The sequence below is a fragment of the Solanum stenotomum genome, chromosome 6, assembly GCF_019186545.1.
Source record: "Solanum stenotomum isolate F172 chromosome 6, ASM1918654v1, whole genome shotgun sequence".
In the NCBI taxonomy this organism is placed as follows: Eukaryota; Viridiplantae; Streptophyta; class Magnoliopsida; order Solanales; family Solanaceae; genus Solanum; species Solanum stenotomum.
In genome coordinates, this window is record NC_064287.1 from 36496515 (window position 1) to 36523822 (window position 27308).

Genomic DNA, 27308 nt, shown 5'->3' on the forward strand with positions numbered 1-27308 from the left:
CACAAGAGATCTTGTAGCAATAGCGCTACAATGCTGCAATCTATCATCATCTTTAAAACTCACAGGCCTTTTCTTTGTCACCATATCTTTCATAAACTTTGCATATCCAGGCATTTGTTCCAAGGCTTTTATCAAAGGAACATTGATAGAGAGTTACTTCAACATAGTAATAAACCTGTGATATTTACCATCCTCAGTCTTCTTCACTAACCTCTGTGGAAAAGGTGGTGGAGGTCTAGGTATGGGGACCATTTTCTGAGATATCTCCACTTCTTGCTCTATTGCTTTCTCAGACTCTGGTCTAACCGCTATCACATCGTCTTATTTTCTAATCTCAACTTCCACCACAGACGGCCTAAGTGGATCTATGGTTTGTTTACCCCCTCGAGTAGTAACTGCCATACAATGACCATCATTCTTTGGATTCTGGATGGTGTTCCTAAGAAGAGTGCCAGGTTGACGTGGGTTCACTGCAGTAGACAATTGAGTCATCTGCTACTCTAGATGCTTTATTGACACTGCATGGACATCAACCTTTTGTCCAATACCAGACAAGTCGCTTCTTATCTCCTTCACATTCTCATCAGTTGCATCAAACCTTCTCATCATCTTCTGCATCATATCTTCAGTACGCGCCATATTGCCTCCAGTTTCTCTAGCACCAGATTTCTGATTCTGAGGAGGAACATAAGGTCCAACCCGATCGTTTTTGTTGCTATAGTTGTTCCTGTTGTAGTTGTTGTCGCGATTGAAGTTCCCATCCCGGACATAGTGACCCTCTCTGTTGTAATTTCCATAGTTCCGACCTTGGTTTCCTTGACCTTGGTGCCAATTTTCCGTGTTGGATCCTTGGGCATTTGGTCGGAAACCCCCCGTCTGATCATTCACAGCATAAGCATCCTCTTCATAGTAACACTCTTCCACTAGTGGTGGATTTCTAGTTAAATAATTCACAACATTTACCTTTTCTGGTCCTCCGCTCACATGCTTCAATACCAACCCCAACTCGGTCCTCATCTGGGCCATCTCTTCACGAATGTCATCTGCAGAGTTGTTATTTGTACTATGAACGGCAAATGTGTTTCTCCCTGTATCTGACCTTCGAGTGTTCCATGCTTTATTGTTACAAGAGATCCTCTCCAGTTTTTCAGCAATCTGTGCATATGTACAATCACCATATGAACCTCCGGCAATAGTGTCAAGTACTGCTTTATTGTTATCATCCTGTCCTCGATAGAAATACTCCTTCAATGACTCATCATCAATACGGTGGTTTGGGACACTTCTTACGAAGGCAGTGAATCTGTCCCACGAGCTACTCACAGACTCTCCAGGTAATGCCACAAAATTGTTGGCCTTATCTTTGTGATTGAGCTTCTTAGACACCGGATAGTACATTGCTTTAAACACCTCTGCCAATTGGTCCTATGTGAATATTGAGTTCTACAGAAGCTTAGTGAACCATACTGCAGCATCGCCTGTCAGTGACAGAGGGAACACTCGTAATCCAATGACATTCATATCCAAGTCTAGTCTACCTACACAACTTTTGCAAACCACCCTTCGCTTGGCCAAGTGAGCATGTGGATCCTCTGATGGCGATCCTTGATACGCTCAAATTACACCTCCTTTCAGAAGCATAAGCGATCGTTATCAAGTAAAGAACCCAACTTGTAGGTTGGGATCGATCCCACGAGGAAAATGGTTTAGACTTTACTTTTAACCGACAACTATATTCGATTAGTCAAATTATTTCCAGAAACAGGTAATAAAAAGGGGGGTTTGTGCTTGTGTAAAACAAATAGTAATAAGTAATATTGTAATCAATAATTAAACTCAACTTTGGTTGTTATCAAGATAAGAGAAATAACTAGGGTATACGTGTTCCCCATAATCTCATAACGCAGTAATCCTAGTAATAGCAATCCTTTTCTAGTGTATTACATGCAAAGTGATAAGTTAGGTATCTCTAAATCCTTGGTCCGGCATCTAGAGAATTTCACCCCGCACCTTGGTCCGGCTACGTGTGTATAATTTACTAACCCTTACCTTTACCTTTAGACATCATAATCGATGTTTGGCTTAGTTATTACTTCGCACCAATCGACACTAGCCTATTAGATAGTATCACACTAAATCTATGTTGATAATTCTTTTCTTGTTAATTACCTCCTTGGTCCGGCAAGTAGTAACAAGGCGAGTTCTAACGTTGGCCACCGTTAAAAAGACTTCTAAATGAAAGATTTATCAATGCATGCAAAATACTAGTCAAGAATTGCTTATTTACTATTCATACTTTGTTAATTGATCATGGTTCCCACAACCCTAGTTGTGGATTTAATTACTCATATTAGCAAGAACACAATTCATAATTGTAGATGGAGAAATCATGAACTTACGTAAAGAGAATAATAAACCCAGAAAATTAACTTGAATTGCAAAGCCAAAATCTTCAAAACGAACTTAGGAAATCAATAATTGCTAGGGTTGCAAATTAATCTCCAAAGTTACAAAGCAAAAATAGAATAATAGTGTCTAACACCTAAAAAGGAGGTTTACATGTCCTATTTATAGAAAACAAATCCTAAATAAAAAAGGAAACAAATTAAGGAAAGTTTTGTTCAGGTACGCGTCTTCGATCCACGAGACTGACTTACGGACCGTCGATTGATCTACGGTCCGTAAGTCCCTTCCGTCACTCGGGACTTAGAAAATATTTCAGCATCCAACAATCAGCTTCTCTGAAGCAAACGACGGACCAGCAACACGGACCGTAGATCGACCTACGGTCCGTCAATCCCTTCCGTAGCTCCATACTTAGCATCTTCAAAAATCAGGTACTGGAACCCTCGCAGTGTCACTCTACGGATCAACAGTACGGTCCGTAGATAAATCTACAGACCGTCAATGGGCACCGTGGTTCCACACTTGGTCAGATTTCCCTGATTTGTCCTCAACACATTCCTTGCTGATCTACGGTCATCACCTACGGACCGTGAATGGACCTACGGTCCGTAGATGACCTCTGTGGATGCCTTTTTCTGCATTTCCTTCAGCTGTGTCTAAACTTCCACGCCTGAACACCTTTCCTGCAAAACATGATAAAATACATAAAAACCAATATAAAAAGGCCCTAGACACACACAACTTGTAAGTGAAATGTATTAGAAATACCGTAAACTCACGGTATATCAACACCCTCAACTTAAATTCGTTGTTTGTCCTCAAGCGACGCACTAGAACTCTAAACGACACTTGTATAGAAGCAAGCATTTCTACTCAAGCAATCACATGGCTCTCTACCTCCTCATTGTTCGGGTGCACATTCCTGTTCTTAGACTCGATAAGCCAACTCATGTGGATCCCATCATGACACAGACCAACCAACTGACACACAACAGATACCTGATCACTGTCACCCAGATACCAACTTTCCAATAATGGAACTAGTGCCCTTACTTCAAACGAAATCCTCTTTTAGCAACAATTTGATTTCATTCATGGTACAAGGATTTATTCATCACTCATGCTCAGAAGTAATTTCAAATATAGTTCGTGCTTACTGCCATAAGCTTGCCCTTATTTTCACTGCTCAGACTCTTCAAACTAGACTCCAGGATCACTATAGGACTTTATTGGCTTGTAACGTAGGCTCAGGGTCAGGTGTGGTACATTTGGGTACTGTTTAGTGACTTTCTGCCCTCCTTGTCATTACACTAGGCTTTTAATCTCTTTTTGCCCTATTTTTGTCATATTATTGCTTTACCGCTTTCCCTTGATTTTCTTCAACCACGGAAGTGATTTTAAACTTTGTAGCTCAATTTCTTTTTATTTAATTGCTCCTTTCTTCTTTGAATAATTCACATCCTTTCCATACGTTTCCCCCAAGATTTTTTTTTTTTTTTTTTTTATTTTATTTTTTTTTTCATCCCCATTTTTCTTTCAGTTTCCTCTTTCATAGCCACCCTCAACTTATGGATTTTCCGTTAGTTGAGGTTCACAATACCCGATGTCAAGTCAGGGCCAAGATTGAAGTTACTTTTTACATTAGCCACCCTCAACTTAGGCCAAATGGATAATAAGAAACACGATAAGAAACATACGAGTAGAAAATTAAGAAAAATAAGAAGAAAATTAAATAAATTATATCCGGAATATAAACAATTTAATATCACAAAAACTGATAACGAAAAATTAAATCAATTAATAGATAATATATCTAAAATAGAATATAAATATATTCAATATTTAAAAATACAATGAATAACAAGAATAACGAATATAGACAAAAACTTAATGAAATAATTATAGAAAAACGACAAGAATTAGAACATAGGCAAAATAGACTTAATAGTAATATATTTGCAGGAATTTGTCACAAATCTATACTAGCACAAAGAAAGACTATTTTTAATCTAGAAATACAAATAAATAACTTATAATATAAACTACAACATAATTTATAAATGAATAAAGAAGAATACGCAATAGATGAAAAAACATATGAAAATTATGACGGATTAAAAATAAAGATAATATTTTCCAATCTAGGAAGAAGATATAAGAAAATAGGTGACAATATAAGTTTAATGTTAGAAAAAGAAACGGTAAAACTAGAAGATAGTTTAACTGCTATGGTAAGAATAACAAAAGAAAATGAAGAAATAGATAGAAGAACGGAAATTGAAAAAATAAAACAACAAGCAAAAAAGGAAGTACAACAATTAGAAGAAGTAAAAAATACTAAAATAATAGAGCTAGAAAAAGAGCTAGCAATATTAAAAGAAATGTATGAAATTAAACAAAAAGAAAAAGAACAAAAAACAAAATTAGCAAATGAGATAATTAAATTTAAAGAAAAATTGCAATTACAAGATGAATTAGAAGAAAAAGAAGAAAATAACCAAGATAATCTACCCGAAATAAGAGTTGATGAAATAAACGATGATGATCTAGAACAACATTCGGAAACAAGTGAAACATATACGGAACTTTTAGCAAATATAGATAATACAAAGAATTTAGAAGTAAATGCAGAAGACGTAGACATGGACGAAAAACCTAGCACATCAGGAGTAAAAAACCCAAAAAATTTTAATCCAAAATATTATAATAAAAATTATGAACAATATAATAAAGAAAAAACTACATGGGATAAAAGATTAAATAAAAAATGGACGCCTAAACCAATAACTGGACAACATGAATTTTTAGATTTAGACTGTGTAGCAGACATAAATAAAACAATCCAATTATGGGTAGGATACATATCAAAACAATTAATAGATAACAAGATAGTAATAGCAGAGGCACCAGGATACATAGAAAGAACAATTATAGGAACAGTAAAATTATGGCTACAAAATTTAACAAATGAAAGCTTAACAACTTTAAGAAATAATAAAAAATTTGATGGTGAAATAGCCACTACAACCATGGAAATATTATATAAATACGAAATAGCTATAAGAAATGAATTTAGTAGTATGACAACAGAGGTAGAAGAACAAAATAAAGAAAAAATCATAAATCGGAATCTAATGACAAAATTAGCAATATGTAATATGTGTTACATAGATGAATATACATGTGCATTTAGAGAATACTATTATAAAGGAACATATAGCATAGAAGAAGGTAAAGAAATAAGAAAATTATATTTTACAAAATTACCAGAACCTTTTAATTCAAAAATAATAAAAAGTTGGAATGAAGCAGAATTAACAGATACCTTAGGAGCTAGAATAAAATTCTTACAACGATGGTTTATAGAACTATGTGAAAAACATAAAGAAGAAATAAAAATGGAAAAAATATTAGTAAAAAACTTGGCATGTTGCAAAAATAAGACAGCACCCCAATTTGGTTGTACGGATAGATATTATAAAAATAAAAAGAAATATAATAAAAAATATAGATCAAAATATAAATATAAAAAACCAAGAAGAAGGTACTATGTAAAAAACTACAAAACCAAAAGACCATATAGACCAAAAAGAAAACTAACGGAATGTACTTGTTATAATTGTGGAAAATTAGGACATATAGCTAGAGATTGTAAATTACCTAAAAATCCAAAGAAAAAACAAATATCAGAAATAATAATAGACGATGAAAAATATACACAAATAGAGTACGTAGATTATGAATTAGAAAGCAATGATAGTATATATGAATTATCGGAAAATGAAATAGAAAATAGCTCAGTAATAGAATCGGATAATGAATACGATATCAATGACTGAAAAAGATATACAAATAATAACTAAAGAAAAATATCAAGATGAAGAATCGACAGAACAAAAAATAATATTTGATAATAATATATTTGAGCAAATAAAAGGAAAAGAATTAGACCTAAGTGTAGCAAAAATATTCGAAATACCAACAATAAGAAACTGGTTTAAACGACAAAAAGAAGAATATTACGTAGTAAGTCAAAGAGAACATATCATAGATTGCAAATACACTAAAGGAAAAGCTAAAATACCAATAATAAATAAACGAATAATAAATAAAGAAATACAAGATATTAAGGCTAAAAATCCAATTAAATATGTACATTTAGGAGGAACAGAAATACTAATAAAAGCATGTTTTAGAGAAGGAATAGATACACCCATAGAAATATACTTAGCAGATGATAGAATTATACAACCTATAGAAAAAAGCATAATAAGTGCGGTAAAAGGTAACCTCATATACCAAAAATTTAAATTTATAATAAGTGCTAATTACTCAGTAGCAGTAAATGACAGAAATATAGATAAATCATTAGTATTATATTGGAAAATGTCAGGAATAGAACTAGCCCCGGGAAGTAAAATATTTACAGCTAGATGTAAAAACTTATATGTTTTAACGACAAAACACAAAATAACAGCAAAAAATAAAATAAATAAAATAAAAATAGAAGATCCCTTTGAAAGAATAGTTACAGTCATAGATAAAAATGATTATAGTTATAATGAAATTGATATAGAAGAAGATTTAGAAATAGTAAAAGAAAGACTAAGCACATCGAAAAGAATAAACAATGAGATACCCCAAATATCATCAAAAATGAGTACCTCAAGGAGAATAGATAAAACCCCACTAAAATCAATGGAAGAAGACATAAAACCATATCATTACTACATCACGGGAATAATGGAACAACGAAAATATTTAATACTAATAGATACAGGACGAGAAGAAAATTATATTACAAGAGAATTAGTGACGGAAGATGAAATAATAACTATTGAACAATCATGCTCCGAACTACCAAAAGCATTAATATATACCGAAGAAACTACAGAAAAGGAAATAATCATCGGAGGAGTACCAATAGTGATAAAATTCAAAATATATCAAGGAAATGAAAATATCATCTTAGGAATAAAATGGTTAGAACAAGTAAAACCATATAATCTAGAAGACAAACAATTAACAATAAATTATGAAAATAAAAGGGTAATAATAAAAAGGACTTTAGTATGATAAAAATATGAAAATATATATACTTGCGAAGATAATAATAGAAGGATATTACAACCGATATTATACACCAATGATAGATACGGGAGCAGAAGCTAATATATGTAAATATAATTGTTTACCAGAAGATAAGTGGGAAAAATTAAAAACACCTATAGTAGTAACAGGATTTAATAATGAAGGAAGCATGATCACATATAAGGCAAAAAATATAAAAGTACAAATATGGGATAAGATATTAACTATAGAAGAAATATATAACTTTGAATTAACTACAAAAGATATGCTATTAGGAATGCCATTTTTAGAAAAATTATACCCACATATAATTACAAAAACACACTGGTGGTTCACGACACCGTGTAAACAAAAAATAGGAGCAAAAAGAGTAAATAATAAAAAACGAAAAACAACGGAATGGATAAAAGGAAGTGAAAAAATTACACAAAAATTAGAAAATATAAAAGAAGAAGACCCTAAAATAGAATTAATTATATTCTCTATAGATAAAGTAAAAATAATTCAAGATAAGTTAGAATTATTATATAGTGAGGATCCTTTACAAGGATGGGAAAAACATAAAACAAAAGTAAAAATTGAGCTAATTGATAATAACAGTATAATAACCCAAAAACCATTAAAGTATAATTTTAATGATTTAACCGAATTTAAGATACATATAGATGAATTACTAGAAAAAGGATATATACAAGAAAGCAATAGTAAGCATACAAGCCCGGCATTTATCGTAAATAAACATAGTGAACAAAAAAGAGGAAAAAGTAGAATGGTTATTGATTATAGAAATTTAAATGCAAAAACTAAAACATATAATTATCCGATACCAAATAAAATACTAAAGATAAGACAAATACAAGGATATAATTATTTTAGCAAATTTGATTGTAAATCAGGATTTTATCACTTAAAACTAGAAGAAGAATCTAAAAAACTAACAGCATTCACTGTACCACAAGGATTTTATGAATGGAATGTATTACCATTTGGATATAAAAACGCACCAGGTAGATATCAACACTTTATGGACAATTACTTTAAACAAATAGAAAATTGTGTAGTGTACATTGATGATATATTATTATATTCCAAAACACAAGATGAACATATAAGATTATTAGAAAAATTTATACACATCATAGAATATTCAGGTATAAGTCTAAGTAAAAAGAAAGCTGATATAATGAAAAATCAAATAGAATTCTTAGGAATACAAATTGATAAAAACGGAATAAAAATGCAAACACATATAGTACAAAAAATAATTAACTCAAATGAACAACTAGACACAAAAAAGAAATTACAATCATTCTTAGGACTAGTAAATCAAGTAAGAGAATACATACCAAAATTAGCAGAGAATTTAAAACCATTACAACAAAAATTAAAGAAAGATATAGAATATCAGTTTGATAAAAAAGACCAAATACAAATACAAAAGGTAAAATTATTATGTAAAAACTTACCTAAACTATACTTTCCAGATGAAAATAAAAAATTTACTTATATAATAGAATCAGATGCAAGTGAAAAAAGTTATGGAGGAATATTAAAATACAGGTATGATGACACTACGATAGAACATCATTGCAGGTATTATTCAGGAACGTTTAATAATACAGAAATAAAATGGGAAATAAATAGAAAAGAATTATATTCAGTATATAAGTGTTTATTATCATTTGAACCATATATTGTATATAACAAATTTATTATAAGAACAGATAATACACAAGTAAAATGGTGGCTAACAAGAAAAATACAAGATTCGGTAACAACAAAAGAAATAAGGAGATTGGTATTAAATATATTAAATTTCACATTTACAATTGAAGTAATAAAAACTGATAAGAATGTTATTGCAGATTACTTATCAAGACAAAGCTACTCAGACTGAGAACGAAAATACAATGGAAGAGATACTCAAAGCCATAACTACACTTTGTATAAAAGTGGACAGTATGGACAACGAGATACAAAAGCTAAAAACTAATGAAGATAATATGAAGTCTAAAGCTAGTCAGCAGCATGACTATAAAAATGCGGAGCTACGTCGATCGGAAGACGGAAAAAATCCAGAGCTAAAAGGAGACGATGGGAAACTCCTTAAAACCCATAACGTTTGTTTAAATACAGCTGCAGGTACAAGCAAACAAGTTAGCGATAAACAACATAAAAATGCTAACTTAAACCAGCTATTTGCAAAACCATTTACCCAAAGAACACCTAAACATGTGTCCATAGAACCACAAACATCTACATACGCAGATAGTTTGCAAAACCAAAGTGAGAAAAAGACATATAATTACATCACACGGACCTATATTGAAAATATCCACAAAATTCAAACCTATTTAAACCGCAACCCCAGATCAACTACAAAAGAACCAAACCAAGATTATTTAACCCAAAGACTGCAAGGTTATAATAAACTAATTGCACAACCAAAAACTAACGCCAACTTAGTTAGGACATGTTATAACTATGGATTACTAAATACTGTATATACATATGACGGAGAAGAACTAAGCGGAATACCGGAACTATATAGAGCATTTATTACTTATAAGAGAGTTACTAAGGGAAATCTATTCTTTGTAAAGTTTTATACGGCAACAGCAGAGATATTATACGAGGAAATAAAACCTCCAATACAAGTTATCAAGATAGGGTTAACCAAAGATATGATTATACCCGAGGATATCGGACAACAAGAAGAGATATGCAAATTAGAGATACCAAGTTTTTATGCCAATAAAAGAATAATTGGTATATCAACTATCATACAAGAGTTAGCAAACAATTATTTAAATGGAAATGCTATATGGAGCTACTATGCAAGAGATCAATTAATGATTTATTCCAATTCAAGGGAACTAAGGAAAGCAGATATGGATGAAGTCCAGAGATGGATTTTATCACTACTAAAGCCAGAAGAACGACCTACGACACGAGCATTAAAAGAAGGATTTATTTCAGCAGAATTATTAACCAGATATTGTAAATTAATTGGTCATAAATATCCGGACCATATATGTTCAAAGTGCAACGGAGAAGATAATATAATTCCAGATGTCCAGTTGGAATAATTAACGAGGAAGAAAACAAGAAGAAGATAAGAAGCGGAAAAAGTTATGTAATAATGTAATGTGAAGTTGTCAAAGATAAGAACGGAAAGAAGATAGATTGTCAAGATATGTGTAAAATTGTCAAGATATTGTCAAGATATGTGTAAGATATGTCATAAAGTAGGTATGGAATAGGTATGGGTCTTTTGTCAAAAAATGACAAATGTAGTAGATAGTGTACATTATTGTGCAAATAAGTCGTAAAGTAGATAGTAGTAGACAAAATAAAACTATTCATGAATAGTAGTCATGAATAGTAAGTAGACATGTGTAAAAAATGTGTTAGGATAAGCTTTTAGAATTGTAAGTTTGTGTGTCTATATATAGACTTAGTAGGAACCATTGTAAAAAGCAGGCAATGCCTAAAGCAATAAAACTCTTCTACATAAAAATCCTCTCTTTTCAAAATACTCTCTTAAGATATTAAACACTTAAAAGTTAATATGGAGAAATCTGAAATCCAGTCAGATATTTCAGATAGCATGGCAAAGCAAGAAGCAAAGGTATTTTGTTCAAAATATATGCGGAACTAATTTCATATATTCCTGAATATCATATATGTGATTGAATAAATTTATGTTAGTTATTATGTATTAGAATTATTTGAATCATGATTTCTAGTTTATTAGCACACTGGAAACAGGGAGAAAACTTCTATACTATGCCATCCTAATGTTGAAACCGGTAGGCGAGGAAGCCGTTTAGGGGAGTAAACAAAGTTGAGGCGCTGATAAGAAGAAAGTATCCGCTAAAGTACGATGCTAGTAGTGACAGGAAAACATGATAAAAATAATCTAGTTCATAATGATCTAATATGAATTTAATCAATTATGAATATGATAGGAAGGAATAATTTGAAATAAAAAATCTGCATAATAAAGAACATGACTACTTACCTTCATAATGAAATGATAAAAAACTATGAAACTTTAATATTATATATATACTTAAAGATATAAAAATAATTGAATTAAGAAGAATCATATGGGAAAAAATATTTAATAACGAACCAGAAGATATATTGAACCAACAATGGTATGAAATAGACTTACATGATTTAGACTACGAAAGAATAGAATGGTACGATTTATTAGAAATAAATTCAGATTAAAATGAATTGCGAATATTTACAATATTGGATAAAATTTATGGAAGATATAAAACTATTAGAACAATTAATAGAGGAAAATTTATCTATGTACCAAAGAACCGAAGATATGTTATATCTTGGATATATCATAAATAATATTAAAGAAATATTCAGATTAAAACAACTATCGGAAGAATATTATAATAAATATTATTACATTTTACCATGAATTTCACACTACCAAAAATTAACATTAAAGGGATATCAAGATTAAGACACTTACCAAAAGAATACTACAATAAAATCTTTAAAATAAAATACTCACTTATCACACTACCATCTACCACACTACCACTTTCATGAATTCACCAACTACCCGTTCCGCAACGAAAAATGGTATCATGGGTAGACTCAGAGCTGGATATAGGACCCTCCGAACTGGAAGTAGCCCCAGTTGGTGACCCGATCAGTGTGTGCTCCTCATCAGACTGGGAGACAGTGACTACGTCGGGGATCACCTTCCGGGGGGTGCTCCTGGGTGCTGCGCGAGAGGCCCTAGGGTTGAGAGGCACATATGCGGGGTCAGAGTCGTTCTCGGTGTCCTCATCAATCAACCGGAAGCTAGGGGCAACCGATTTGGACTTGCCCCGTTTCGAGTAGGTGACCATCTTCTTGGGTGCCATCGTACCTGCAGGAACGTCATTAGTGCCAAAACTAATCATATGCAACAAAAGAACTCATATAGAGTTGGTAAGTACCCAGACTATGTCCAAAAAAATTTTTGACAGATGCTACAAAAGTCATCCACGGAGGAGACCTATGGTCCGTAGACTGATCTACGGTCCGTGGATCTCTTCCGTGGATCAGGGTGCCTGAAATATAGGTCGCAGATGAAAACCACGGAAATACAGAACGGTCCGTAGATAGATCTACGGACCGTAGTCCACATCCGTGGTTTTACACTTGGTGAAAATTTGCAGGTGCATCAAATGACGAACCCCATCTACGGTTCGTAGATGGATCTACGATCCGTAGACGGGGTATCGTGGAAGCAAACAGTGCCAGGTATCATACATTTTTCGCTTTTGGTTTCAATATTAACATAACCTAATCATGCATATACACAATTGAAATATGCTAGTTCGTAATTCTTAAGATTCCTACCGATTATTATACCCAACACTTTAGACTAGATGTGGAACCCTAAGTTGAAACTAGCACGTAGTATTTACGATCACATAAACTCACATCACAATTAAAGCTATACAATCACTATCTATCATTCCAAGAGAATTATACTATTCAAGTTTATCATGCAATTTCATCTAACAATTACCCAAGGTCAAGACCCACTCCCGACCCTCTATATTCAATCTATGAATTGAAATTCAAAGTGAAGAGAAAGTCTATTACCTTACAAGCAACAAGGAGTGGGGTAATTGCGTGATGGTACTATGATTTAGCAAGGCCAAGGAGTCACCTTTTCGTCACTGACCAAACACCATACCCTTTTTATCAGATTATGGAGTGGGTTGATTATGGTATGGAAAGGGTGTTGGGAATATATGGAAGGGAGGATATTATGTGGTGATTATGGAGTGATTTGGGGAGTTTAAAGAGTGGGAGAAACGGTTGTGGGAGTAATGGAGGGAAGGGAAATGATTTGAAACAATGAGGGTTTTAAGTAATGGTGGTCCGGGTCGGGTCAGTTAACTGTAAGGTGTGGACTCACGAGACCCCGTCTACGGTCCGTGAGTCTATCTACGGTCCGTAGATCATGACCGTAGATCACAATTACACTAAGACAATGTTAGGGACTTACCTGGGATCTACGGATACCATTGACGGTCCGTTGATAGATCGACGGACCGTCGATGAGGTCCGTAGACCTCTGCACCAGACCATTTTCTACAGATTTCTTGCATGGTGTACCTGCACATGAAGCAACCAATAGGCTATTTTTTTACATTTTCTGGACACTTTTTAGACACGGACCCTATATTACTTCTAGCCAACACGAAGAACTAAAATACTGAAACCCCTACCTACATTGATACAAAAAACGCAAGTAATCAAAGAAAGCTAAACTACATAATGTAAAACAGAACCCTATTGTTGGCTAGATTTTACATCTTGGGTTGCCTCCCAAGCAGCGCTTGATTTAACGTCGCGGCACGACGCAGGTATCTTGATTATTCAAACTTCATCAGGATTGCAGACCTCAATCACTTCTTGAACAGTTTCAGCATTTCCCAGATAGATCTTTATCCTTTGCCCGTTCACCAAAAACCTTGTTCCATCCTTATTTTCAAGCTCAACCGCTCCATGCGAGAGCACTTTTGGGAGCAAAAATGGCCCAGTCCACTTGGACTTGAGTTTGCCTGGAAACAAGCGCAACCTAGAGTTGAATAGCAGCACACGATCGCCAACCACAAATTCTCGCTTTTCAATTCTTTGATCATGATACCTCTTCATCTTCTCTTTGTATAAGGCTAAACTTTCATAAGCTTTTAGGCGGAACTCATCGAGCACATTCAAGTCGTTCATCCTTTGATTAGATGCAGTGACCCAATCCAAATTTAACTTCTTCATTGGCCACATAGTTTTGTGCTCTAACTCTACTGGTAAATGACAAGACTTCCCATATACAAGTTGGTAAGGCGACATACCTATGGGGGTCTTGTATGCAGTGCGATATGCCCATAGAGAATCATCAAGCTTCCTTGACCAATCAGTTTGATTGGCGTTCACAGTCTTCGCCAATATCTGTTTTATTTCTCTGTTGGACACCTCAACTTGACCGCTAGTCTGTGGATGATAAGGAGTGACCACATTGTGACGGACACCATATTTCTCAAGTAGTGTTTTGAACAACTTGTTACAAAAGTGAGAGCCTCCATCGCTAATAACAGCCCTTGGTGTACCAAATCTGGAGAAGATATTCTTTTTCAGGAATGCGGTGACACTTTTACCTTCGTTGTTGGGGAGTGCTACTGCTTCCACCCACTTCTATACATAATCAACCGCGACCAGAATATATTTCATCCCATATGAACTCACAAATGGGCCCATGAAATCAATGCCCCATACATCAAACAATTCGATCACCAATATGGGCTTCATATGGAGCTCTTGTCTCTTTGAAATTCCTCCATCTCTTTGGCACCGATCACAAGACTTGACGAAATCATGAGCGTCTTGGTGGATGGTAGGCCAGTAGTACCCACACTGCAAAATCTTATGTGCAGTCCGAATACCACTATGATGCCCACCAACGGGTGATGAATGACATGCTTCAAGTACACTCAGCATTTCAACCTCAGGCACACAGCGACGAATAATCCCATCAGCACAACTACGATACAAATAAGATTCATCCCAAAAAAATTTCTTCACATCATGCATAAATTTCTCTCTTTGGTGAAAAGACAAATCGGGTGGCACAATGTCACTTGCCAAATAATTAGCAAAGTCTGCGAACCAAGGAATCAAATCGTTAGAAGCAGCCAATACCTGTTCATCTGGAAACGCATCATTAATTTCAGCCCTATCTCCAAGCTTTAGCATGGCCTCTTCCTCTAATCTTGACAAGTGGTCGGCAACTTGATTTTCGGTTCCCTTTCTATCTTTTACCACAAAATCAAACTCTTGCAGCAACAATACCCATCTGATCAATCGTGGTTTTGCATCCTTTTTCGCCATCAAATACCTCAATGCAGAATGGTCAGTGTGCACGATGACCTTAGTACCAAGCAAGTAGGAACGAAATTTTTCGAATGCAAAAACCACCGCAAGAAGTTCTTGTTCGGTCACTGTATAATTCTTCTGGGCCACATTCAGAACTTTGCTAGCATAGTAAATAGGGTGAAGAATTTTCTCACGCCTTTGACCCAATACTACACCAAGCGCTACTCCACTCGCATCACACATTACCTCAAACTGTTGTTCCCAATCTGGTGAAATAATGATAGGTGTGGTAACCAACTTTTCCTTCAACTCTCCAAATGCTCTAAGACAAGCATCATCAAAGCAGAACTTATTCTCCTTCTCGAGTAGTTTGCATAAGGGATGTGCAATTTTTGAGAAATCTTTGATGAATCTCCTATAAAAACCTGCATGCCCAAGAAAACTTCTAACACCTTTTACAGAGATAGGTGGTGGAAGCTTTTCTATTACCTCGACTTTAGCTCTATCAACCTCAATACCTTTCTCTGAAATTCGATGACCCAACACTATACCTTCTTTTACCATGAAATGACATTTCTCCCAATTCAGCACCATGTTGCAGTCTTCACATCTTTTGAGCACCTCGGCCAGATGTTTTAGACAGTGATCAAACGAATCACCTACCACTGAAAAATCATCCATGAACACCTCAATAGTGTCCTCCACCATATCAGAAAATATCGACATCATACATCTCTGGAAGGTCGCTGGAGCATTGCACAATCCGAAGGCATTCGTTTGAACGCAAAAGTCCCATATGGGCAAGTGAAGGTGGTCTTCTGGAGCTATAGAAATTTGATTGTAGCCCGAATACCCATCAAGAAAACAATACCAACCCTTGCCTGCAAGTCTATCTAACATCTGATCCATGAATGGCATAGGGAAGTGGTCTTTCTCGGTCCACGCATTCAACTTCCGGTAATCCATGCAAACCCTCCATCCAGTGACAGGCCTCATTGGAACAAGCTCATTTCTTTCATTTGGAACCACAGTCATACCACCTTTTTTAGGTACACATTGCACAGGACACACCCAATTACTATCTGAGATGGGATAAATAACTCCCGCATCCAGCCATTTGATGATCTCCTTTTTGACTACCTCTTGCATAGGTGGATTTAATCTTCTCTGGTGCTCAACACTGGGCTTATGATCTGGTATGAGTTGGATTTTGTGAGAACAGATACCGGGGGGGATCCCAATAATATCTGCAATAGTCCACCCAATCGCTCGCTTGAACTTCTTTAATACAGTCACCAAACACTCTACTTGCCTTGCATTCAAATCTGCTGCAATGATGACCGGCAAAGTATTCTCTTCGCCTAAATATACATACCTCAAGTGTGGTGGTAGAGCTTTAAGCTCCAATTTCGGTGCCTCCACAATAGATGGTCTTGTGGGTGGGGACTCGCGATTCTTCATGTCTAGCTCATACTTCTTTGGTTTGGACCGGTATTCACACTTATCAAGTGCGGCTACCAACTCATCATATTCTTCAATACCATCACTACCAAAATTCATCATGACTGCTGCTAGTGCCTCAACACCTAATCGCTCTTCAATTTGCACTTCTGACCCACTCTCCACTCTGTAAGTTATAGCAGATACTGTTTGTAGCTCACCATTCTGCTTCATGGATCTACAGATATTGAAAGTTGCTTCTTCATTGTTCAGTCTAAACTTCATCTGTCCCTTTTCCATATCAACTAACGCACGCCCTGTGGCAAGAAATGGTCTCCCAAGGATGATGGGAACCTCAAAATCAACCTCACAGTCAAGGATCACAAAATCCGCCGGAAAGATGGAAGACTCTACTTTCACTAGCACATCATGGAGCACACCTATGGGCCTCTTCACAGTCCGATCAGCCATCAGTAACCGCATTGCAGTGGGCTTTGGATCCCCTAGACCCAACTTCTTGTAAATAGATAAAGGCATGAGGTTGATGCTAGCACCAAGATCACACAATGCCTTAGCAAAGTGTAATAACCCTATAGTACATGGAATCGTGAAAGCACCAGGGTCTTCCTTCTTCTGCACCAGAGATCTTGTAGCAATAGCACTACAATGCTGCAAGCTATCATCGTCTTCAAAACTCACAGACCTTTTCTTTGTCACCATATCTTTCATGAATTTTGCATATCCAGGCATTTGCTCCAAGGCTTCTATCAAAGGGACATTGATAGAAAGCTGCTTCAACATAGTGATAAATCTGCAATATTTCCCATCTTCAGTCTTCTTCACTAACCTTTGAGGAAAAGGTGGTGGAGGTCTAGGTATGGGAACCACTTTCTGAGGTACCTCCACTTCTTGTTCTGTCACAACCTCTGACTCCTCTCTATCTTTCACCACATCATCTTCTTTTCTATTCTCGACTTCTACCACAGACGGCATAGGTGGATCTATGGTTTGCTTACCTCCTCGAGTGGTAATTGCCATACAATGCCCATTATTCTTTGGATTCTGAATGGTGTTGCTAGGAAGAGTGTCAGGTTGACGCGGGTTCACTGTAGTAGACAACTGCGTCATCTGCTGCTCTAGATGCTTTATTGACACTGCATGGGCATTAACCTTTTGACCAATACCAGATAAGTCGTTTCTCATCTCCTTCACATTCTCATCAGTAGCATCAAACCTTCTCATCATCTTCTGCAGCATATCTTCAATACGCGTCATATTACCTCCAACTTCCCTAGCACCAGATTCTCGATTTTGAGGGGAAACATAGGGTCCAACCCGATCGTTTCTGTTGCCGTAGTTGTTTCTGTTGTAGTTGTTGTGGCGATTGAAGTTCCCATCTCGGACATAGTGACCCTCTCGGTTGTAATTTCCATAGTTCCGACCTTGGTTCCCTTGACCTTGGCGCCAATTTTCCGTGTTGGATCCTTGGGCGTTTGGTCGGAAACCCCCCGTCTGATCATTCACCGCATAAGTGTCCTCTTCATAGTAACACTCCTCAACTGGTGGTGGAGTTCTAGTTAAGTAATTTACAGCATTTACCTTTTCTGCTCCTCCACTCACATGCTTCAATACCAACCCCAACTCTGTCCTCATCTGAGCCATCTCCTCACGAATATCATCTGCAGAGTTAACAGTAGCATTATGAACAGCAAATGTGTTTCTCCCGGTATCTGACCTTCTAGTGCTCCACGCTTTATTGTTGCGAGAGATCCTCTCCAATTTTTCAGCAATCTGTGCGTATGTACAATCACCATATGAACCTCCAGCAATAGTGTCAAGTACAGCTTTATTGTTATCATCCTGTCCTCGATAGAAATATTCCTTCAGTGACTCATCATCAATACGGTGATTTGGGACACTTCTTACGAAAGCAGTGAATCTGTCCCACGAGCTACTCACAGACTCTCCAGGTAATGCCACAAAATTGTTGACCCGATCTTTGTGATTGAGCTTCTTAGATACTGGATAGTACTTTGCTTTAAATACCTCTGCTAGTTGGTCCCATGTGAAAATTGAGTTATAAGGAAGCTCAGTGAACCATACTGCAGCATCGCCTGTCAGTGACAGAGGGAACACTCGTAACCCAATGACGTTCATATCCAAGTCTGGTCTGCCTACACAACTTTTGCAAACCACCCTGAGCTTGGCTAAGTGAGCATGTGGATCCTCCGATGGCGATCCTGAAAATAAGCCTCTTGCTGTAAGCATCTGCATCAAACTACTAGTCACCACAAATGTGTGCCCTGGAGGTAGAGGAGGTAGGACGATGGGTCCATCGGAATCTGCTATGTCGACGTTGCCCCGATAGTTGTCATGGTGTTGTGGGCCTGGTGGACCATGCACTCTCATTGCATCTCCCAATTGATTTTCAGCTAGACCCCGGTTTTCCCCACCAACTACTCTTGGCTGCTGTAACTCAACTGCTTCATCTAGATTTCCTCCGATAGGATGAACTGGAAGTCCTTGATTGTTCATTCTTCGCAAAGTTCTGTTCAACTCTGGATCGTACGGAGTAAGTGGTTCGCCTTGGCTCCGTGTACTTGGCATACACTAGAGTCTGAACCTGAGAGAGACAAAAACAAAAAAAAAAATAAAATTAGGAAATATTTGACTAACGTTCAATATTGTAGTTAAAACTAAATCTAAAAGCCAGTTTCCCCGGCAGCGGCGCCAAAATTTGATACGCTCAAATTACACCTCCTTTCAGAAGCATAAGCGATCGTTATCAAGTAAAGAACCCAACTTGTAGGTTGGGATCGATCCCACGAGGAAAATGGTTTAGACTTTACTTTTAACCGACAACTATATTCGATTAGTCAAATTATTTCCAGAAACAGGTAATAAAAAGGGGGGTTTGTGCTTGTGTAAAACAAATAGTAATAAGTAATATTGTAATCAATAATTAAACTCAACTTTGGTTGTTATCAAGATAAGAGAAATAACTAGGGTATACGTGTTCCCCATAATCTCATAACGCAGTAATCCTAGTAATAGCAATCCTTTTCTAGTGTATTACATGCAAAGTGATAAGTTAGGTATCTCTAAATCCTTGGTCCGGCATCTAGAGAATTTCACCCCGCACCTTGGTCCGGCTACGTGTGTATAATTTACTAACCCTTACCTTTACCTCATATTAGACATCATAATCGATGTTTGGCTTAGTTATTACTTCGCACCAATCGACACTAGCCTATTAGATAGTATCACACTAAATCTATGTTGATAATTCTTTTCTTGTTAATTACCTCCTTGGTCCGGCAAGTAGTAACAAGGCGAGTTCTAACGTTGGCCACCGTTAAAAAGACTTCTAAACGAAAGAATTATCAATGCATGCAAAATACTAGTCAAGAATTGCTTATTTACTATTCATACTTTGTTAATTGATCATGGTTCCCACAACCCTAGTTGTGGATTTAGTTACTCATATTAGCAAGAACACAATTCATAATTGTAGATGGAGAAATCATGAACTTACGTAAAGAGAATAATAAACCCAGAAAATTAACTTGAATTGCAAAGCCAAAATCTTCAAAACGAACTTGGGAAATCAATAATTGTTAGGGTTGCAAATTAATCTCCAAAGTTACAAAGCAAAAATAGAATAATAGTGTCTAACACCTAAAAACGAGGTTTACATGTCCTATTTATAGAAAACAAATCCTAAATAAAAATGGAAACAAATTAAGGAAAGTTTTGTTCAGGTACGCGTCTTCGATCCACGAGACTGACTTACGGACCGTCGATTGATCAACGGTCCATAAGTCCCTTCCGTCACTCGGGACTTAGAAAATATTTCAGCATCCAACAATCAGCTTCTCTAAAGCAAACGACGGACCAGCAGCACGGACCGTAGATCGACCTACGGTCCGTCAATCCCTTCCGTAGCTCCATACTTAGCATCTTCAAAAATCAGGTACTGAAACCCTCGCAGTCTCACTCTACGGATCAACAGTACGGTCCGTAGATAAATCTACGGACCGTCAATGGGCACCGTGGTTCCACACTTGGTCAGATTTCCCTGATTTGTCCTCAACACATTCCTGCTGATCTACAGTCATCACCTACGGACCGTGAATGGACCTACGGTCCTTAGATGACCTCCGTGGATGCCTTTTTCTGCATTTCCTTCAGCTTTCTCTAAACTTTCGCGCCTGAACACCTTTCCTGCAAAACATGATAAAATACATAAAAACCAATATAAAAAGGCCCTAGACACACACAACTTGTAAGTAAAATGTATTAGAAATACCGTAAACTCACGGTATATCAATCCTGAAAATAAGCCTCTTGCTGTAAGCATCTGCATCAAACTACTAGTCACCACAAATGTGTGCCCTGGAGGTAGAGGAGGTAGGACAATGGGTCCATTAGAGTCTGCTATATCGATGTTGCCCCGATAGTTGTCATGTTATTGTGGGCCTGGTGGACCATGCACTCTCACTGCATCTCCCAAATGATTTTCAGCTAGACCCCGGTTTTCCCCACTAACTACTCTTGGCTGTTGTAACTCAACTGCTTCATCTAGATTTTCTCCGATAGGATTAACTGGAAGTCCTTGATTGTTCATTCTTCACAAAGTTCTGTTGAACTCTCGATCGTACGGAGTAAGTGGTTCGCCTTGGCTCCGTGTACTTGGCATACACTAGAGTAGGAACCTGAGAGAGACAAAAACAAAGGGAGAAAGTAAAATTAGGAAATATTTGACTAATGTTCAATAATGTAGTTAAAAATAAATCTAAAAGCCAGATTCCCCGGCAGCGGTGCCAAAATTTGATACGCTCAAATTACACCTCCCTAAAGGAGTATAAGCGATCGTTATCAAGTAAAGAACCCAACTTATAGGTTGGGGTCGATCCCACGAGGAAAATGGTTTAGACTTTACTTTAACCAACAATTATATTCAATTAGACAAAATACTTCCAGAAACAAGAAATAAAAAGGGGGGATTTGTGAAACAAATTGTAAGAATTTAGTAAGTAATCAATAATCAAAAGTCAATTTCGATTGTTATCAAGATGAGAAAATTAACTAGGGTAAACGTGTTACCCACAAGCTCATAACGCAGTAATCCTAGTAATCACAATCCTTTCCTAGTGTGTTACATGCAAAGTGATAAGTTAGGTATCTCTAAATCCTTGATCCGGCATTGAGAGAATTTCACCCTGCACCTTGATCCGGCTAAGTGTGTATAATTTACTAACCCTTACCTTTACCTCATATTAGACATCATAATCGATGTTTGGCTTAGTTATTACTTCGTACCAATCGACACTAGCCTATTAGATTTTATCACACTAAATCTATGTTGATAATTCTTTTCTTGTTGATTACCTCCTTGATCCGGCAAGTAGCAACAAGGCGAGTTCTAACGCGTGCACTCGTTAAAAAGACTTTTAAACGAAAGAATTATCAATGCATGCAAAACACTATTTAAGAATTACTTATTTACTATTCATACTTTGTTAATCGCTCATGGTTCCCACAACCCTAGTTGTGGATTTAGTTACCCATATTAGCAAGAACACAATTCATAATATTAGATGAATAAATCATGAACCTACGTAACGAGAATAATAAACCCAGAATTTCAACTTGAATTGTAAAGCCAAAATCTTCAACACGAATGTAGGAAATCAATAATTGCTGGGGTTGCAACTTCATCTCCAAAGTCACAAAGTAAAAATAGAATAATAATGTCTAACCCCCAAAAACGAGGTTTACATGCCTTATTTATAGAAAACAAATCCTAAATGAAATGGGAAACAAATTAAGGAAAGTTTGTTCAGGTACGCGTCTTCAATCCACGAGACTGACTTACGGACCATCGATGGATCTATAGTCCGTAAGTCCCTTCTGTTAGTCAGGACTTATAAAATATTTCCACCTCCAAAAAATCAGCTTCTCTGAAGCAAACGACGGACTAGCAGTAAGGACCGTAGATAGATCAACGGTTCGTCAATCCCCTCCGTAGCTCCACACTTAGAATCTTCAAAAATCAAGTACTGGAACCCTTGTAGTATCACTCTACGGATCAACAGTACGGTCCGTAGATCATCTACGGACCGTCAATGGACACCGTGGTTCCACACTTGGTCAGATTTCCCTGATTTGTCCTCAACCATGCCTGTTGATCTACGGTAATCACCTACGGACCGTGAATGGACCTACGGTCCGTAGATCACCTTCATGAGTGCCCTGTTTCTGCATTTCTTTCAGCTGTCTCTATACTTTCGCGCCTGAACACCTTCCCTGCAAAACATGATAAAAACACATAAAAACCAATATAAAAAGGCCCTAGACACACATAACTTGTAAGTGAAATGTATTAGAAATACCGTAAACTCACGGTATATCACAACCCATCATGCATGACACATCAATATAAATGCCTAATCATAAGAGGAAATATCAACTCCACATCAATAAGCTCCGTGCATATATTAGAAAGTAGGAGCTACTTCTACAACTCATTATGCACCATAACAACACATTTCTCATTTCATTTGAGGAACTTCCTTCTCCAAATAACATCATGCTCATCACAACATCATTAGGCACATCATGCAACTTCTTTCAAAAACACATTTAAGCATGTACAACAAGTCAACTCGTGAAGCATTTAGACAACTCATTATAGATACATATTAATATGAGGAATACAACCATGAAAACTAATTTTCTCATATGAACATAAATTTCATCAAAACATGCATAACATAAGGAGACCATGGAAACTCATATTCACACAAGATTCCAAAACATGACACAAGCTACAAGGAACTCTTGGTCTCAAGCTTGAATAGGAATAGAAGGAAAAAGATAAGGATATCAAAACTGTCAACAACCTTACTACTCAACATACTATTCCCAACTTAAAAGAATCCCATTCTAAGGCAAACATGAAAACAACATAACAACCTCAATAACACATTCATAACTATAAGAAACTATCAACTTACCGGTACCTTCATCCGGATTAGCTCCTTTGCCCTCTTTGGCTTGAAATGCATAGAAACGGTTCTTCTTTGGAGCATTAGGGTCCGGGCCAACATAAGAAGCTTGTTTGGCCTCCCCTCCTCTAACCGTAAAAGTAGGACAATTTCTCACTTGGTGATCATGCTTTCCACTACCATAGCACCCACTAGTACCGGCTAGGCACTTCCCATGATGCCTCTTTCCACAAGTGGTCCAAAGAGGTTTAGAAAATAGAGGTCCACCACCTCTCTCCTCATTTGCCTTAGGAGCACTTGAAGAATCTTGGTTAGGAGCTCTATTCTTGAGCCTAGGTTTACCTTGCTCATCGGATCTACCCCTCTTCAAATCCCTATTCTTCCTCTTTAGTTTAGACTCCTCAATAGATTGAGCATACACCATAAGCCTAGAAATAGTCATATCATCATGGAGCATTGTCGTACGACACTCTTCCTCAACTAGGTCGGATATACGCGTCACATACCTACTCATCTCATCCCTAGGGTTAGACTCCAAGGATGGAGCATACATAGACAAGACAGTAAATTTCAAGGAGTACTCTTCCACACTCGTGCTACTTTTCTTAAGATTGATAAACTCCTCAACCTTACACTCCCTCTTCTCACGGGGAAAGTACCTACCAAGAAAAGCTCCCTTAAACTCCTCCCATTCTATAGGACCCGCTTCTAAATGCCTATTGCTTTTCCATTGAGTGACCCACACTTGGGCCACATATTTCAATTGATAGGAAGCCAACTTCGTTTTCTCCCTAGAAGATACCCCCATAGCATTGACTATCGTATATACTTCATCCATGAATTCTTGGGGATCCTCTCCCACTCTAGAAACAAGAAATATCGGAGGATTCATCCTCACAAGGTCTCTTAACCTTGAGGCCATGGCACTCTTATTAGCATTCACCCTAGGCCCCACATCTCGGTTAACTTGAGCCGTCATTGATTGAGCTAGGGTTAGAAAAGCCGACCTAATCTCTTCATTGGTCATGGCCGGGGGATCCACCGGAACTTGGTTGTATTGAGGAACTTGGCCACCTTGGGGAAGAACTCCCTCATTCACATTCTCCTCGTCCACTCTTCTTGCGGGCATCCTTCTTGTATTCATATCGTATAAACACAAGAAAAGGATTAGCAAAAGGACACTTATAGAGCTAAACTCTAAGGCACAACTTGAAGAATAATGAAAGAAGTGTAACTTTTTAACGTCCTATTGCCTCTCGCTAATAGATGTGTCATGACTCACAACGATGAACAAGACTCTACTAGACGTGGCTTGTGAGACATCAACACTAAAAACCATTACCAAAATCTTGTGCTCTGATACCAAGATTGTCACGACCCGAGTCTAGACCCCAGATAAAACACGGCGTACTCAACCCCAAAGGGGTCTAATACAATCCTCTTAGCATTCATAACATTTGATATAAAGAAATAGTGCGAAATTTAAAAACTTTATTTATAAATCAAACATCAAAAATACTCATTTCAATGGAAGCAGAAATCTATATCTCACATGGCCATCTAAAAACAATACTAGAAACAAGATAAGGTCACGACCATTTACAATCGAAGTCTTAACTATAGTCTTAAAACATGAAAGAACTAGAAACAATAAGTCATTGTCCTCGATCTATGAGGACATACCCAAAATTTCTAGGAGAACTCTAATCCAAGATTCACTAGAGAGACTGCAATCACTTGCCAGAACCTACACTTATACTAAAACATAAAGAAGAATGGGTTAGCAGAATTAAGTACTAAGTATGATAGCCATCCAAAAACATACTTAAAACGGACATTTTTGTTTGAAAGTAATGATTTTATTCCATTTGGTAAAACTTCATGAACATTGATAAACGAGGCATAATATAAGTCACAACCAACATTCAAGTCATATTTACACAATAGAAGATAATCCACACATAAACCTTTACCTTTACCTTCACCTTAAGCCTTTACCTCGAGTAACCCTCAAGCTATACCTTGTGCAATGTATGGATAGTGTCCCATACCATCACCCACACTAAGGTTCCACCTTAAGGTCACCAAAAGTGAACTTACCATTCACCCTTTCCACCTTTACACAATAAAGCATATAAGAGACATAAACATTACATAAATCATATCATCACACTAAGACCAACATCTAAGACAACTCTAAGTCATGTTTGTGCAATGTGCAAGTAGCATCCCATACTACTACTCATGCTAAGTACTCCTTTGAAGTCACCATAGACAAGACACATTTATATACAATAAGTCATGACAAGGAAGTAACTCATAATACAATCCAAGTATAGCATGAATCTTTACATTTAAGCATATAAGAGTCAAACTTCTTCATTAACTTCATTTAGGAAACATTCATACATTAGTCATTTAGACTTAGAGAATTCATTATGACCCTCTCAAAGCCTACTCGTACAATACATGGATGACATCCCATACTACCACCCACACTTCATAGAACTCCTCAAGAAACCATAATGCACATCTCACATGATGGGAATAAGTGTTTAACTGATATAGATCATGAGAGCTAGATCATGGAATCCGGTTTCATATGGCCCCACACTGTAAAAAGGTGGTCTACTTGCCTAAGGTAGACAACTAACATTAGCTTTGGATAGAATCCACTGGCTAATATCCTATGTGGTCACATAGGTATGGGATATGAAGATGTTCCTTTGAACTCTATCCTAACATTGGGAGAGTTTCCATCTAACCATATCCACTCGGTTCTTAGCCTACATACCCATAGATTATTTCATTCACATTACATTAGTGTTCTAGGGAGGAATGCCATTGGCCTATTAACCCAAGTTACATTATTACGCAAGGAAGGAATGCTATAAGCCTATCGATCCATGGTACATTCAAGGATAGCTCTAGAGTCCTCATGAAAGGAATGTCATAAACCTATCGATTCATGGTTCCTCATTACATGCAAATACTCATGAAAGGAATGCCATAAGCCGATCGATTCATGGTGCATTGACTCATTAAGAAAGGAATGCTATTAGTCTATCCATTCTAGAGTCTTCATTACATTACATAATTTATGAAAAGAATGCCTTAAGCCTATCAATTCATATCAATCAAGTCAAGACATATTCTTACTTATATATGAAAGAAATGACATAGCCTATCGATTCATATTCATCAAGTCAAGATACATTCATTATACAAGAAAAGGATGCATAAGCATACAAATTCTAGATTCAACATTCATTGTAGAAATCCTTCACATTCTGTCATCATCATTCGTGAGTGTCAATTAAGAATACGCTATCAACAATAACACATTTACATTCTATACATGATCATCATTCTATCATTGAAATATCATAATTATACATAGTAATTAAATACCTCCACCTTTCAAATGGATCAATAGATCAAGCACAATTCTACTTC